The sequence below is a fragment of the Anabas testudineus genome, chromosome 24, assembly GCF_900324465.2.
Source record: "Anabas testudineus chromosome 24, fAnaTes1.2, whole genome shotgun sequence".
NCBI classification, from domain to species: Eukaryota; Metazoa; Chordata; class Actinopteri; order Anabantiformes; family Anabantidae; genus Anabas; species Anabas testudineus.
In genome coordinates this window covers 3,760,559-3,776,504 of record NC_046632.1, presented here as the reverse complement: position 1 = coordinate 3,776,504, position 15,946 = coordinate 3,760,559, and the positions used below count along the sequence as shown (strand labels likewise).

At 40.8% G+C, this 15,946-nt stretch overlaps 1 protein-coding gene across 3 annotated transcripts in view; it reads left to right on the top strand.

Annotated features, from left to right (window-relative positions):
* The window catches only part of disp1 (dispatched homolog 1 (Drosophila)), a 68,045-nt gene continuing 52,099 nt past the window's right edge, over positions 1-15,946 (top strand). The window contains exons 1-2 of one of the 3 annotated variants that reach the window (XM_026341252.1): positions 1-184; positions 2,455-2,534. The gene's annotated coding sequence lies outside the window, so the exon portion shown is untranslated. Of the gene's footprint in view, positions 185-350; positions 421-1,877; positions 1,968-2,454; positions 2,535-15,946 lie in introns of those variants that run through there. The other 2 variants (XM_026341255.1, XM_026341254.1) reach the window with 2 other exon arrangements.

The following is a 15,946-nucleotide window of genomic DNA, read 5'->3' as shown; positions in this document are numbered from 1 at the left end:
AGGAGCTCAGTGCGCAGCTGCCCTCCCAACATGGTTTGATGCTCGGTGGTGAATACATCAGCATCCGGCAAGAAAAACACACACACACACACAAAAACAACTCAAGTAGAGCTCCAGGAATAGTTTTCTCCTCTCCTGCTAGCGCTCAGCGTGTGTGTTGCAGTCCTCCCGGCTGTGTGCTCATGTGAGTATGGAGTAAAACAAAGCGCGGAGGGAGCCGCTGTGTGTTCCGCCAGCTGTTTGGGTCAGCGACGTTAGCCGGCTAGCAGCGTCACTCGGCTAACGTGAACTTAGCTAGCTCGGTGAGGGCGAACCTCGGCGTCGGTGTGTCGGTGTGGACGAACCAAACTGAGCGGCCGAAAGTTTCAGAGCCGCTAGTAGACGAGGGGACGGGCTGTGCGGCGGCACCGCGTTTTAAAGGTCGACATTTGCGTTGGTATTAAAGGGAGCGCTAGCTCGTACGCTGGAAGGGTCAGCTGTGATTTGACAAAAGGCCGAAGCTGGACGACGATAACGTCACCAGCCGGGGACAGGTCCCAGCTCCAAACACGTCCGATTAACAACGTAAAGAAAAAGTTAAATGAATAAAGCCAGAGAGCAGCGTGAATAAATAAGGCTGAAATAGCATCTGGTAGTCGCTTATTCCACTGTTCAGAGATCCTGAGGTTACCTGAGCTGTTAGTTACCTGTGCTGTTAGTTACCTGAGCTGTTAGTTACCTGAGCTGTTAGTTACCTGAGCTGTTAGTTACCTGAGCTGTTAGTTACCTGTGCTGTTAGTTACCTGAGCTGTTAGTTACCTGTGCTGTTAGTTACCTGAGCTGTTAGTTACCTGAGCTGTTAGTTACCTGAGCTGTTAGTTACCTGAGCTGTTAGTTACCTGAGCTGTTAGTTACCTGAGCTGTTAGTTACCTTTGTAGTTACTTACCTGAGCTGTTAGTTACCTGAGCTGTTAGTTACCTGAGCTGTTAGTTACCTGAGCTGTTAGTTACCTGTGCTGTTAGTTACCTGTGCTGTTAGTTACCTGAGCTGTTAGTTACCTGAGCTGTTAGTTACCTGAGCTGTTAGTTACCTGTGCTGTTAGTTACCTGTGCTGTTAGTTACCTGAGCTGTTAGTTACCTGAGCTGTTAGTTTCCTGTGCTGTTAGTTTCCTGAGCTGTTAGTTACCTGAGCTGTTAGTTACCTGAGCTGTTAGTTACCTTTGTAGTTACTTACCTGAGCTGTTAGTTACCTGAGCTGTTAGTTACCTGTGCTGTTAGTTACCTGTGCTGTTAGTTACCTTTGTAGTTACTTACCTGTGCTGTTAGTTACCTGAGCTGTTAGTTACTTGAGCTGTTAGTTACCTGAGCTGTTAGTTACTTGTGCTGTTAGTTACCTGAGCTGTTAGTTACCTGTGCTGTTAGTTACCTGAGCTGTTAGTTACCTGTGCTGTTAGTTACCTGAGCTGTTAGTTACCTGAGCTGTTAGTTTCCTGAGCTGTTAGTTACCTGAGCTGTTAGTTACTTGAGCTGTTAGTTACCTGAGCTGTTAGTTACTTGTGCTGTTAGTTACCTGAGCTGTTAGTTTCCTGAGCTGTTAGTTACCTGTGCTGTTAGTTACCTGTGCTGTTAGTTACCTGAGCTGTTAGTTACCTGTGCTGTTAGTTTCCTGAGCTGTTAGTTACCTGTGCTGTTAGTTACCTGAGCTGTTAGTTACCTGTGCTGTTAGTTTCCTGAGCTGTTAGTTACCTGTGCTGTTAGTTACCTGTGCTGTTAGTTTCCTGTGCTGTTAGTTACCTGTGCTGTTAGTTACCTGAGCTGTTAGTTACCTGTGCTGTTAGTTACCTGAGCTGTTAGTTACCTGAGCTGTTAGTTACCTGAGCTGTTAGTTACCTGAGCTGTTAGTTACCTGTGCTGTTAGTTACCTGTGCAGCTCGGATGATCAAAGCCTGTAACTTCTCAGTGTGCTGTTTCATAAGTTACTCCCTCTGTAAGTGTCTGCTTGTTCTCCTCATTCTCATCCATCATATTTCTGTTAGTGGAATAAACTATGAGTGCATGTCAGGCAAAAACATCCTAAATTCTCCATGCATGTGGACTTTTAAGCTTTTTAATACAGTAGTTTGTTGTGGATGTGTTTTTCCTCCCAAGCATTCGCAAACTAATCCTCCTCTTGCAGCTTCTCAACACGGTACGAACGTGACCAGCAGCTCTTGAGCCAAGTGAGGTCAAAGGGCACTGGGTCAATGGACTGGCAACATGGAATTAGTGCAACATTTTCTGCAGCGTCGTAGTGCTTTACATCATTTGTTCTACTTTGAAATATTTTCCAAAATAAAGCCTTTTCATATTGAGGCATCGTGACAGGGGCGAGACATAAAAATAGATGTGATGTCAGCTTTGGTTGATCTACACTTAAGTGCAAGAAATTATGCACAATGTTTTTCAGTGACATGTTTTCATTTGTCTCTTATTAGAGTCTCCTGGAGGCTATGAGGTGAGAGCACCCCTGTTGGAAACGTAAGGAAGCACAAAGAGTTCATGCCAACTATTACCAGTAAGTATGCCCACTGGCTGACACACACTGCATTCATGATTCATCTTTCACAAACCGAGTGTGGATATCGCAGCATACGTCGACAAATTACTCCATGTGTTTGCTACACAGGTCTGTGTGAGCTGGATTCTGGTAGGGTCATGTTTATCATGCACATATATGGATGAGAATGCAATGGAAGTGTATCACCTGTGTTTTACTGTCGGTTTTTGGGGATTAATAAAACCACTGGATGCATCTGAAACTTATACTTGTTTAGTATCCTGATACTTGTTCACATCAGAAGAGGCCACCAGAGAGTGCTCTTATGCTTACTGTTCCCCAGCATTTGCCCAGCAGTAGTCATTGAGGCTTTCATGTGAGATGTCCTGTAGCAATTTCATTGCTGTTAAGAATAACATCTACATCTGCATATCAACAGTCTTTGCCCTTTCAATGTTTTTTATTCTATTCCAGTTGTAAATTATGTCTGTGATTTCCATAACAACCATCTGCCATGCTTTGTGCATTACTACATAACAGTCATGGCTGTAAATGGCTTTTCTACTTTTAGTTACTGTGATCACAATTAAGAAAGACACAGGTAGTAAGTATCTAAGTATATTTACTCGAACAATGTAATTACATACAATTGTGAGGTATTTGTACTTTACCTTTCATTTAGGCTCTAAGACAACACTTTCAGTGCTATCTTTTAGTCTTGATAAAAGTGTCATTATAGATACCAATGGCTTGTCAGCCCTCACCATCCCTGTCTGTCTGTTACGTCTACCCTCTCTCTCGCCTTCCTTGTTTCCTCAATCCCTCAATCCTGGCCTTCCATCCCTTATGAACAACTGGCCAGGACAGCTGGCTTTAACAGCTGCTTGCCATCTCATTTTTGGCCAACGTCCATATGGGCAAATTTTTCCGTAGCATTGTCCTTTGGTAGGCCAGTCATCCATGTTTCTAAATCAGTCCTTGTGCCTATTCTTCTTGACTGGCACTTTGTATGCTTAACCCAAAACCCAGAGTCTGTAGCCTCTATGATGTCTACATAAATAATCGGCTACTTTAACTAGCATCCTCTGTGGAAAATTCAAGATTTTGCCAGCAACAATTAACAAAATTGCTGTTTCCCACATGAGCACCTGCATTATCAGTGTTTCTTTGTTTTCTTTTGCTCTCCTAACCACTATTATCTTCTGCTGATAACACCAGTGTTTACCTGCGCTGCCTCAGAAGGAATCTAGGAATAGTTTACTTTGAATCGTCTTTTGTCCATGTGCTAATAATATGTTGCACCTGCATGTGTGCTCTCAGGACAGCAGGTATCGATAGCATCCGACTCCTAGGTGAAAGTGGAAATATGAAAAAGGTGTGAGCCACTTAATTTGCACAACTATCCTTTTAAAGAGCTCAATTTAAAACAGTGTTAAGAGAGGTGGGAACAGGGAAAGATGGGATTACACAGGTAGGAAGATACACTGAAATGGAGCCACGTGTTTTACTGTATGATGCAGAGGTTACATCTGCAGTAACTTTTACTGTCAGTTTCTGTGAAGTGCACTATAAAAATGTGGAGCTGCAGTTGAGCAATTGAGACATCAACTGGCCTCCTGACCCGAACGCCTGTTTCTCCAGTTGGAGATGTGCAGTTGTTGACATGGCATTTTAGCTATAGCCTCACAGTGAGCTGTATTCTCGGCTTTCCTTCCTCGGGGTGTCGCAGAGGTTAATCGGGCCTGGAGCTGGTTGCCACCAGAGGCAGGACCGCACACTTGCTGTCTATAATTCAAACTGTTGCTCTGCGTTCTTTGATGTGGAGCTGAAGGAAGGAGACATCGGTGGATCTCGTGGACCCCCGTGGCACCAGCGTGCCTAATCTGCCTGTCTTTGTGGAGACTTGTGACTGCTGCACAATATGCATTTGTGTCTTCTGGTGCTGCCAGGCCTGGCTAGCCTGTCCAAGTTGCTTTTTATCCTTTGTTAAAATAAAAATAAGAGAGAGAGAGAGAGAGAGAGAGAGAACGTTCACCCAGCTATCAGCCTGTCAGGGCTAAATATTTAGCTTTCAGTACAGATTAAATCCAACCCGGAATCGAATTTCAAAGTTGTAATCATGGCCGGGGTGAATGATCAAACTAGTTTATGAGGATACTGAACTGTACTGTAGAAGAAAAAACGTGTATAATAAGCTGTATTAAACTTTGAAATCACTGGGTTGAGTTGGAATTGGAAGCTGACGAAGAAAAACAATGGCTAAGAACGAAATCAAACAAAGCAGTGACTGACACATAAGAAGGTGGTTAATGTGAATTCTTACAGTACTGTAACTACAGTAGATTGCATGTCAGTTTGATTATAGCAAACACATTAGTTTTGGAGCTTTCAGTTTAGTTGAAATCATTTGAATGAGGACTATTTTGAGGACACCACCTGAATTTACACTGTGTCTGACTGTAATTTTAGATGCTCTCTTAACCTCTCAGTCTGTCCAGTTAAAATGAGAACCTTGAAGTTATAATGTAATTCATTCAGTCCAGTGACCACTATGCTGAAATTCGATTTCATGAAACATAAGATGTCATAACTCAGACATTTGTGGCATTGCAGTTCACATTCAGGGCAGTTTGTGCCGTTTTCTATTGTTTGTGCTGAGGAAATTTGACATGCAGGCTCCAGCTTCCACACCCTCCATTTTTATTTATTCTAATAGAAGAATGAGTCCTTAGTTTTACAGGTTCCCTGTTTATCTATTCAAACATCTATGGTTTAGCGTACTTCACTTCCCCATCACAAGCTTTTTGCAAAACCAGTCGCGATGACCTTCTCATCACGTATGAAAAAGCTCTTGTGGCCTGATTTTTCTACTTTTTAATTACAGCCTGCCTTTGATAGTAACTGGATTTAGGTTTTGGGTGTGTCCCTTGCATGCGGATGCACCCACCAGGCAGACTTGAGCCTCAGCAGACAGAGGCATGTATCCTATCATGGCATCCTACAGGCCGTCCATCACTTCACCTCCTATCTCGGTGTTTTCACTGAGCTCATAATTGAAAGCAGGCTGTCCGATAGACCCTTTTCCTTTTGGTTCCTGGGCTTTAGATTAAAGAAATCAATAGCGCCTGGTGCTCTTTGCAGAACACATGTGAAATATTACAAACTCTGGCCACTGCTCTCTGCTTTCAGCTATTTGACCTGGCAAGGTCCCTGCATGGGAAGAAGTGCTCTGAGAAACAACCCTTGTCTCTGTCTTTTGCATCACCCAGCCCCAGAGCGCTGCCATTTCACCACAGCTGTCACTGTTTGTGTATTTGATATACTGACGGATGCCGAAAAGGAACAGGTGTAGCGTATTAGTGCCACTATTTTATTCTACCCCCCTCTGCAAAAGAAAGGGAAGTGGCCTGGAGTCAATAGAGTTGTCAGAGTGTATCATTGTAATATATGGCAATCTGACTTTTAAACTGAGCTTTGCTACAAAGCATTACTTTCAGTTTTCCTGAGGAGAAGGAAGAGGCACCGAGAGGGAAAATGAATTAATGCTGTTCATATGGACTGACCCCAAAGACAGATGAGAAACATGGGAATATCTTTGAACATCAACCTTTTTCTATCCCGCCATGTCTTTGCACTAAGTTTTGTTGGTCCATATCGCGTTAGTAAGAATACCTACCATAGAAGGAATTTTTTTTTTTTTTTTTTACATTCATACCTTTCTGTAAAGAGGGCTCTTATTCCATATTATTTCAGAATTTAGACAGATTTTATTTAGTCATTATTCAAACTAAGATTGTGTGAAACTGTCTAAACTGGGGACTGGGCTACTGGTACTGTCCTGACCTGCTGCCAGTAGCTTACCCAAATGTGCCATCAGTCATACCAGCCTGCATCTGCTGATTAATATTTTGTGACATTAATGGCTTGACACATTTTTAATCTCTTATCTCGGACTTGCCTCTAGAATACCTTTTAGCTTCCCTCATGTACTAGTCTTGTTTTGTGCGTGCAACAGAGAGTGCAGATTCTGTAAGTTAGTTGGTTGCGTCACCCCATCTTTCCTCGGTTGTCCAGCTCTTCAGACAAATCCCCACAGACAGCTCCCTGGTTCCTCACACAGAGAACAGCCTCATTAGGATTTGTTGCACAAACTGGAAAATGTAGGCTGGCTGAGGGATCAACAAGGCCTTTCCTCCCAGGGACACATGTTCCTTGCTGTGGCCTGACCCTGCAGCTGCAGGCCTTGTCCAGTCGTGTTTGGCTCATATGATTCCAGTCAGGGGCTCAGTTGCCCCTGGACTAACCTTCAGCTCCCTCCCTGAGGCCTCTATGTGAAATGGAGCTTAAGGTTTAATAAATGGACAGCTTGTTGAGGCAACACAGAGGGCTGATGCTGCTATCACGAGGTGTGGACTTTAATGAATATCACGCCCTGTGCTGATGATTAAATTGAGGTGTAGTGTCTCTGTAGTGTGTAAAGAAATGAGGCGGTACCTAAGGGCATTTTGTGGCTTCGGGTGCACTGCAAGAGTGATGAGGTTAGTGCAGTAATGGGGATAATCAAACTGAACACAATTGATTCTCTAAACTTCCTTTGAGTAAGTGTGCTCCCCAGAGCAGATGACTATGTTACTGTTACTGGACTGACCAAACTCTCACTACACAAATATGGAAGCTCTACATATAATAACCAAGAGAGCATCTAACAGTTTATGTGACATTAATGGATAAAGTTCATTTATATTCATTATTCCACCATTTTAAAGTCACGTTGCAAACATTTAAGTCATGTCATCATTTTGCTCTGATGTCAGGTGTGTGGTATAATACAAGTCCTATAAATATGACATCTGCTATAAATTACCAACTAAAAAGACCAGAGGGACCCTCATTAGCTAGTGTTACTATTAGTAATAGCTGGCATTCGTATTCAGCTGGATAGGGTTAGATGAAAGCTGTTGAATGCAAAGGTTAGCTGTTGACTTATGGTAATGTTATTACAATTTAGCAATTTCGTTGTACTGTTGTACCAAGTGTGACTGTACAATGACAATAAAGCTTTATCTTATCTTTATCTTAAATGGGTTATAAGATATGATTCTCTGCGTTTTCCACCCTTTAGCAAAGTATTATTTTAAGACAAGCCAAGCCTCAATCTACTTTACAGGAAGCGTTGTGTTTATCACTTCCTCTCTCTCCTAGGCTTGATGGAATACCATTGTCACGCATGTTTGGCACTGACATTCAGGGATCTGATTAAAAGGGGTGGATAGTTAATGAAGTAGCAAGATTGTAGCTCTTCTGGGAAATGTGGGTGGACAGTGTCACCTTCACTTTGCATTACCAAATGGAAGAAACTAAAGATGGAACAGAGGGTAACCATTATCAACAATGTCCTACAAAAAGAACAGTGGTTGTGTATTAGATTAAAGTGTGTGTCATGCATAATGAAGGAACAAGAGAACAGAGATGGTGCTTGACCGCTTCTCAGCACTACTGTATTATTCCCATTTCTGCCAGTCCTGTTTTTTAGTTTCCTTAGCCCTTTTCCATGTCTGTCTCTTGCTGTCACTCCCACCACCTTCCTGTTTCTCACACAAGAGGATGTAGTAAGGCTCCTCTGAAGTCTTGCTCTCTGTCAGCCCATTAATGTTGAATGGTTGAAAGGGTTCGCCCAGTAACCGGCATGAGCCAGTGTTGAGTAAAGCTGGACATATGGAACATGTAACTCGCCACTGAATCGCAGGGGCTCTCAACACCCAACTTCTGATTGCCAGCAGACTTTGTCTCAGTTGTTGACCATAGCCAGGACCAGGTTGAAAAGTTTAACTAGACTTATTTAAAAGATTGTTCTGTTGTTTTTTGTTTGTTTGTTTGTTTGATTAATGTTTAATTGTTTAATGAAGGAGGTGATGTGCTGTTAGACTTCTTGCATTTTGAAGATAGGTGGTGACATTTTTTTTGGAAGGCCAGTGTATTTTAACCATTCTTTTTAGTGCCGCTGTAAGAGCCTCTATAGTTTTTATGGACCCAGCATGTGTTGTTCTTTTGCTTTCTTGCATATCACAAAAGATCCGTCTTATTAACATTTCTCTCGCCACAGAATCTGAGCACACGTTGCAGTTTGAATGCCATCCCCTTACACGGTTCATCCTAAAGACATGGCATTGGCATAAAAAATTAGGTCAATGTCCTGATAGTTAGACTGTTATTATATTGATGGACAAAAATGGATCCTGCCAGCTGGCTCTACAATATGTACAGGGCACAGCATGCTTTTGAATGGGGACTGTTAAAACAGCAGAAAAACCTATTGCAGCTCATTTTTAGCCAGTGTTGCTTGTGACTGTGGGAAATATATTTATTTATTTTTTGAGGTTGGTGTGCCAGTTTCTTATATTTTGCTTTACCATGCAGACCAGGTCTTGTCTATGCATCTCTTTATCTGATTTTGTTTTGCAAGGTATTTTTTAAGATCACTTAAAGTCTTAAGGTTGAAGCATTGTGGATTCTACTGCTGATGTAATCAGTTTCTACTTAAGTACCTTAAGTGGGAGTCAAAAACAGTCAGATTAATTCCACGCAAATCAATGTATTTGTGCACATATAATATATGCATATATATATATATATAACTTTGTTCTAAGTCAAGCTTATGTTTTTCCACCATGGCCACTATGGACAGTTTAGAGTTGAATAACTACCATTCCCAATCCGTTTATTTTTACTTCATTGCATTCAACATAATTGAGAGAATGAAATTTGCTATTTTCATATTTGTTGCATATCATCCCATAAAGGAGTGGGACATACTGTACCATGATAAGGTGGAAAATGGTGCACAATTCAGCTGCTCCTCCCTCTGTGAACCATTGACCCTCTCTAATTTGATGAAGAGGACAGGGCCAAATTCCCTTGATACACCAAATACACTCACACTTAATCATTACTGACAAGCTCCTGGCTGTGCCAGTCCTCCCACACAGAGCTTATAGCAAATCGCCAAAATATGCAGGTGAGAGGAAGAAAGTGTGACAGACTTATCAGTATATCATCCTGTGTCACCACCCATTTTGGCAAATACTGAAGGAAATATTTCAAAATTAGGAATTTATAGGACCAGACCTCTGTCCTCTGTGCCCTTTTAGCTTATTGGTCCTAGAGGCACTATGACAAAGTGTTTTGGAAGACTGCAGAACTGATATTGTGACAGTTTTATTTGCTGGAAAGTCTTTCTGTTCAGAAAATGATTGACCTTCTCTGTGACACTTTTGTCATTGCTCAGTCTCCTCTCACAATGTCTGCATTGTTTGCCTGAACCATTTGCTCAGTGGTCCTTACTTACATTTGGCCCTTTATGAACGCTGTAGAGACCCGTAATACCTGAGAATGTGCCCTGTGACCGAGCTGAAAGGCAGCATGGATGGAAAACTGGACCTTAATGATCACTGATGGAGAACTGGTTTATCCAGACACTTTCCCCATTCAACAAGCGGTTTGCCACAAAGTCAGTTTTTGCTGTAGTGGACTGTTTTTGTCTTGATGGCCGTTCCATGGCACTACCTGAAGTGAAAAATATTAGATTTCATGACACTTTCTCTCTGGGACTTTCCCCTTAGACAAGGTAGGAAAGTGCCTTTGGCCTGTACTAAAAGACCTTTATAACCTGTATTTATTATTATCTATAGATGTAAAAATCTAAAATCATGTTCCAACTTGTATTTAACATAAAATAACTTGCATTAAAGTGTTTCTTTTGTAATGGTTATTTGTCAGACTGAAACCACAAGCAGAGCCACAGTTACCGATTTCCTACCACACTACTTCACTTGTCATGATGGGAGCATTGCTTTAATAAGGGTCAAACCAGACCCCTTATTAAAGCAGAGAAAGATAAAGACGATAACTTATAAGGAAACTGCATTCAACAAAGGAAGAATGAGGCAATTAGTAAAAGAAAAAAACAAGTGCTTTCAGGAGAGAGAGACAATGCGTAGCAATGTTTTCATCTTAGTGGCAGAAGAATTATTTACATTCTCAAAGAAGCAACAGTACTATTATAAACTTAAGTTTAATAGAGAAGGAGGCTTCTTATTTTATCTATATGTACAGTGAATTACAAAAAAAGTAGTAAAAAAACTAGGCTTGATTTTATTTCCGTTTGAACAAAACAATGACAAAATAATATAAATACTACGACAGAGATGGACATGTTGAGCTAAATCTTTGTCAATTTGGCTACTAGCTTTCTTTTGTTGAACTGCTCCTCAGAGCAACACTCAGACTGCAGCTTGTGCTTATGGAGTGTTTGGATCTTGGATAAGGAACCACAAAACCTAGAAAGAGTGATATTGGAATTTAATCGTAAATTTGAGTACTGCCTTATTACCTAATGGAAATAAAATGTAGCTGATATACAATATGAGTGAAACATTTCCACTTGGCAGGAGTTCAGCTTTGTTTGGTACTTCTTGTACTATGAACCAGGAAGATTTTAATGGGGTTTCAGTGTGAATAGGCTGAGCTTCCAACACCATCATCTTTATTATATACGACCTGTCGTCCTCGCAGTGAAGTCGGTTCAGGAGAAAAGGCACGGATTTAGTCCTTCCGCTGACATGTGCATCCATCTCTCTTTCTACATTTGTCTTTTCCCTTTTCCTCTGCTACACTCTTCTGTAAGGCGTCCAGGAGTCTGAAGCCTTAATTCAATAAGAGATAAATTGGAAAAATGTGCAAATGTTGGGCATATTTTGGGCTTGGCGGACAGAAGAACATTTTAAGAGTGCATTTCATACTCCCCTTTACAACCCAACTACCCTCTTCCCTCCTTTATTTGCTGTCTTCTAGGTTCCGTAAATTGGCCCAGAGTTTCATCTGCTTTCTTGCCACACAACAGTTAGGAGACCGTTACCATTAGCCTGACACAAACCAGAGAGGGTTTGGAAGGGTGGGGAGGTGCGCCCAGAGAGGGGTGAAAGGGAGAACGAGAGCAATCTTGGCCTGAGCCCAAGCCCACTGACCCAGCAGGGCCTGTTTGTTTGGGTCACGGTATAGAGGTGGATGATGGATACAGATGGAGGGATGGAGAAAAGCAGAGGGTCAGCCTAATCAGTTTCTTTTGTTTCACTTCATCAAGACCTTTGTGTAGCTTCAGTTCATCCACAAATTGGACTATAAAGCTGACTATAGAGCTGCTGCCAAGCAGGGCAATTTAAACACAATCCTCTACTTCATTCTACTTTTATGGATCATTCTTACCTTCATGTCATAGAAATTAGTTTAATCTTGCTGTTGCTCTGCTCTATCCTGAGCATTTTTCTTCTCTCTTCACTTCTAGTGTTCCTTGTTCCTTATTTTTCTGTTCTTCAGATCGGTTTCCCTTTTCAGCATTAGTCTCTACTTAGTATAGAAACTACAGATTTATAGGCAGTAGCAATTGTTTGAACAGAATTTCTTTGTTTAAATCATTTGAATGAATGTGTTTCATTTTGCTTTTTTCTTTTGCTTTTTTAGCCTATTATTGAGGTACCAGATTTTTTCCCAGCCAGTGAGTTTCCCTTCTTTTGCGTGGTGTAAAATTGACAAAAAGCATGCTCACTTTACTGCATGCCAGTTTGATAAAGTTAAACGGACACATATGGTACACATGTCAACCTAACTGAACTACAGCAATATTTCACTTGCATTTCTTTGGCAATGTCTTTTGGAGCGAGGCTGGAATAGACTGAATGAACCTGTGAAGAGCCATGTTTTTAGTGTTCATAGTTTTGGATTGGTGGCTGGATGAAGCAGCTTAAAGAACAGGGTATGGCTATGAAGTGTTAAATGTGACCATTGTCTAATTCACTATGTTTTGTCTTTTTCTTTCCATCCTTCATTCCACAGTAAATGTTCAAACACTAATCAGTTTGATCATCAGTTAATGTACCGTTAATTATCTTTATTCATCAGCTATCTATCAAATATATTATGTTTTCAACTTTTATAAGCATTTATATCTGCATAGTGCCATCATGCCTTATCTTCAGCAAATTCTATGTTAGCTTAAGTACAAAAGTATGAATGTACCCAACCATTTCACTATGAAAATTAGAAAAAGGACTACTTGACTTGACTTAACTTAAACATAAAGTTTTTATAATATGTGTTATAAAATTTTAGCTGAACTAGAGGCTACTTCAGTCTCAAGATCAGCTGCCATAGCCACCAGGAACACTTGGTGATGCATATAGGGAGGCCAGATGGACAAATTTTTGATTGTTTTGTGGTTATGCCTCTAGCCTCTTTTGGTCAATGCAAAGAAGAAGCCAGAGCTAGAAAATCATTCTTCATCATTAAACTCTCCTCTTTAGGAAAATGTTGGCTTCCAGTATGGACAGTGGACAAAGACAAATAGAAAAGATAGAAGCAAAGTGCCCTTGTTCAGTGATTATGTTTCTGGCAGCATGCCCAATTTGCTGACATTAACTAATTTGAACTTTGGATCATAATAATGAGAAGCAGGAGTAGTACAAAAACTGCTTCCTTCATCATTTAAACAACCTTTCCAACTGAAGTCAGATTTGGCCAATTCAAAATATATATATGTTGTCCACTACTTGTCCTAATTATCTGCTGTAGCCCTCACAACTGATGGGCCGACATTCGGGGCAAATGAGAGCTAATTAACAGTGATTAATCCAAAACTCCACCCTAAAATGTATAAACTGTTAACGACAAAATTTCATAATTAATTTTTGGGTACACCCATACAATTGATAATTATTGATATTGAGCAATGGGAAAAACAAATATTGTAGTAATACCTTTGACCTTTGGCCGTATTTCCCGGCCCTATGTGTACCATGTCTGATTGACAAAAGATGTGGTTTTAATTCAGTTCTTCTCTAATTGGCTTTCTCTTCTTTGCAACAGTGGCACATGTTAACCGGTACTGTAGCATTTAGAGCCTCTTAGCTCAAACAAAAGCAAACTGAAATAATGAAAACTAATCCCTATAGGGGTTATAATAATAGGATCACATTTTAGAATTTAAAATCTTTCTAAAAGTTACATTTTTTTTTCCATGAGTGGTAACTTTATGTTAAAATGTATATTGCTTGATAAAAGAGTAAGGTAGTAAGGTAGTAGTATATTATATTATATATTGTTATTATAGTAGTAGATTGTATGTGGTAGTACTGGTGGGTCGGTCTGGATTAGTAATACTGCTACTGCTCTGACCTGAGCTGCACAGTCCTTTCTCTTACTATAAGCAAAACAGTATAATATAAATCAGTGAAATTCTTGACCACAGAGTGTCGGTGCGTAAAACACCTTCGCTCTCATTGATTTCTTATGTCCCTCGAAGATGCTGTCCAGTGTGACATACTCTGAGAACATAATAAATGGATAGGTGCTGGTTTTGATTTTAGAGCAAAAGCAGACTCCACAAACTATACAGTTTTCACATCAACCATATGAAAACATTGGCTTAGCTCCTGTGTGCACATCTGTGTCTTGTTGTGGTGTTTTCTTCCCAGAATACTCAAGCATAATTGACTTACTATTAGTTGAATTTTATTTAATAGCTTAATAATAGGGAGTTATTTCTCCTGATTCTCATGAATCCTTCAAAAAAATGGCATATTATTATAAACTTGTCATCACACTCAATTCTCCTTTTGAAACCCTTCCATCACACCCTTTCTCATTCCATCCTCTCTTATTACAGAAACAGAACAAGCTTTGTTTTTGTAATAATCACCTTGGCCTAAATTACATTTTGGTGACTTGCAGGTCACCACAACTTCCTCTTAGGGTTTGATTTAAGTGGCACTTAGGCCCGCTACTGTAGCTAATCACATGAATTTATAGAGTGCATCACCACGGGGCCGGAGGACCAAGGAATGTTTGCTGGCACCCTGCTGCAGGTGTTACAGACCTCTTTTCTTTTGTCCTGTTTCTATTTCCCCTGCTCCATTATAGCTGCTGATGGAAGACAGCTGGAAGACATGGCTTGTTCTACGCTTGTTGGGTAAAAAAGGGGGTTCTGCTGCTGGCGCATAATGCTATCAGCGCCTTCCTCCTCCTCCTCCTGTTACCGGTCAATGCCCAGTCTGGAAAGTTCTCCATCTAAAGCTTTCGCAATTACATTGATCTTGAGGGAACCTTTTACTGCCTTCTGACGTATTCAGTCACATTTCAGCATGAAACTTGTTAGGGGCCTCTGTTTTTTCACATATTCCAAGTTCACAAATAGCAATTATTGTTTTTCTGGTAATTGGTAGTTTTCACATGGCCCTGAATAAATTGTGTAAAGGGTGGAGGATGGAGGGAAAGGTAGAAAGAAAAAAACAAACAAGACATGAAACGAACTGTGTGGATGAAACAAGAGACAGTGAAAGCTTGTCAGAAACTTCAGAGGCATATACTACAAGATCCAGATGTTGTAACTGCCAATATACACACAAACGTGTCAACTTGATGTCTACTGTTCATAACCATAACAATGGATTACATTGCATCCTCTTGGTTTCACACTGCCCTTTGTGGTGTCTCCCTGTTTTGTTTTCCATGCTATATCCAGGAAGTCATTATTAGAGCCTGCTTTATCCAGGGAAACATATCTGTTCCCTTACCCCCTCCTCCTGCCCTCTTTGAATTTCTATCCGTTCACATCTTTGGTCTGGTTTGAGTGAATGGAACAGCGGGCCAGAGCTAATGAGCTTGCTGTGATCTAAAAGCAATGCCATCTATAGAATGTACATCCTGGCCTGTATAGTAAATGCTTAACCTGGAAATGGGGGAATTGGAGAACAAAAACTCCTCATATGAGAGCTTTAAATTGACCTTTTTCCTGAATTTAAGTCTGATTATTAGCTGGTTTTTAGCATAATAAAGTGGTGTGAAGAGGAAAATCTTACTTGTGATGCAACAGTTTGAAGCCAGGAACCAGTCCTACAGTAGATGATGAGGTTAAATTAAAGTAAATGGTGAGGACAAGACGTTTATTCTTAACTCTTGCTCACCTCTCTATCATCATAATCCCCCCTCCTCTTCCACATCATCCTCCTCTCCAAGAAACCTTTGGCATGTGAGGTCAGCATTGCGTGACCTTTGGTAATGAGGAGACAGGTTAGCAAGCGACCTGGAAGCGCTTTGTCTGCCTCTCCTGGGAACACAAACAGTGACAGTAGTAAGGCACACAGGAACAGCTGCAAGGATCTCATCTTGTATGCTCCATCCTGCTCTGACACCCATTTGTCATTTAACTGGAAAAAATCAAATATCAACAGAAGATGAATTTCTCTGACTGGTTCTCTTTCTGTCACTGTCTTCTGAACTTTACAGATTCTACTTGGTTTTTGAGGAAGTACTTTTGTCTAAGTGTTGAGTTATGTAAGGTTGGAGTTAACCTTTTACAGTTTTCAAGTTAATAATTTATT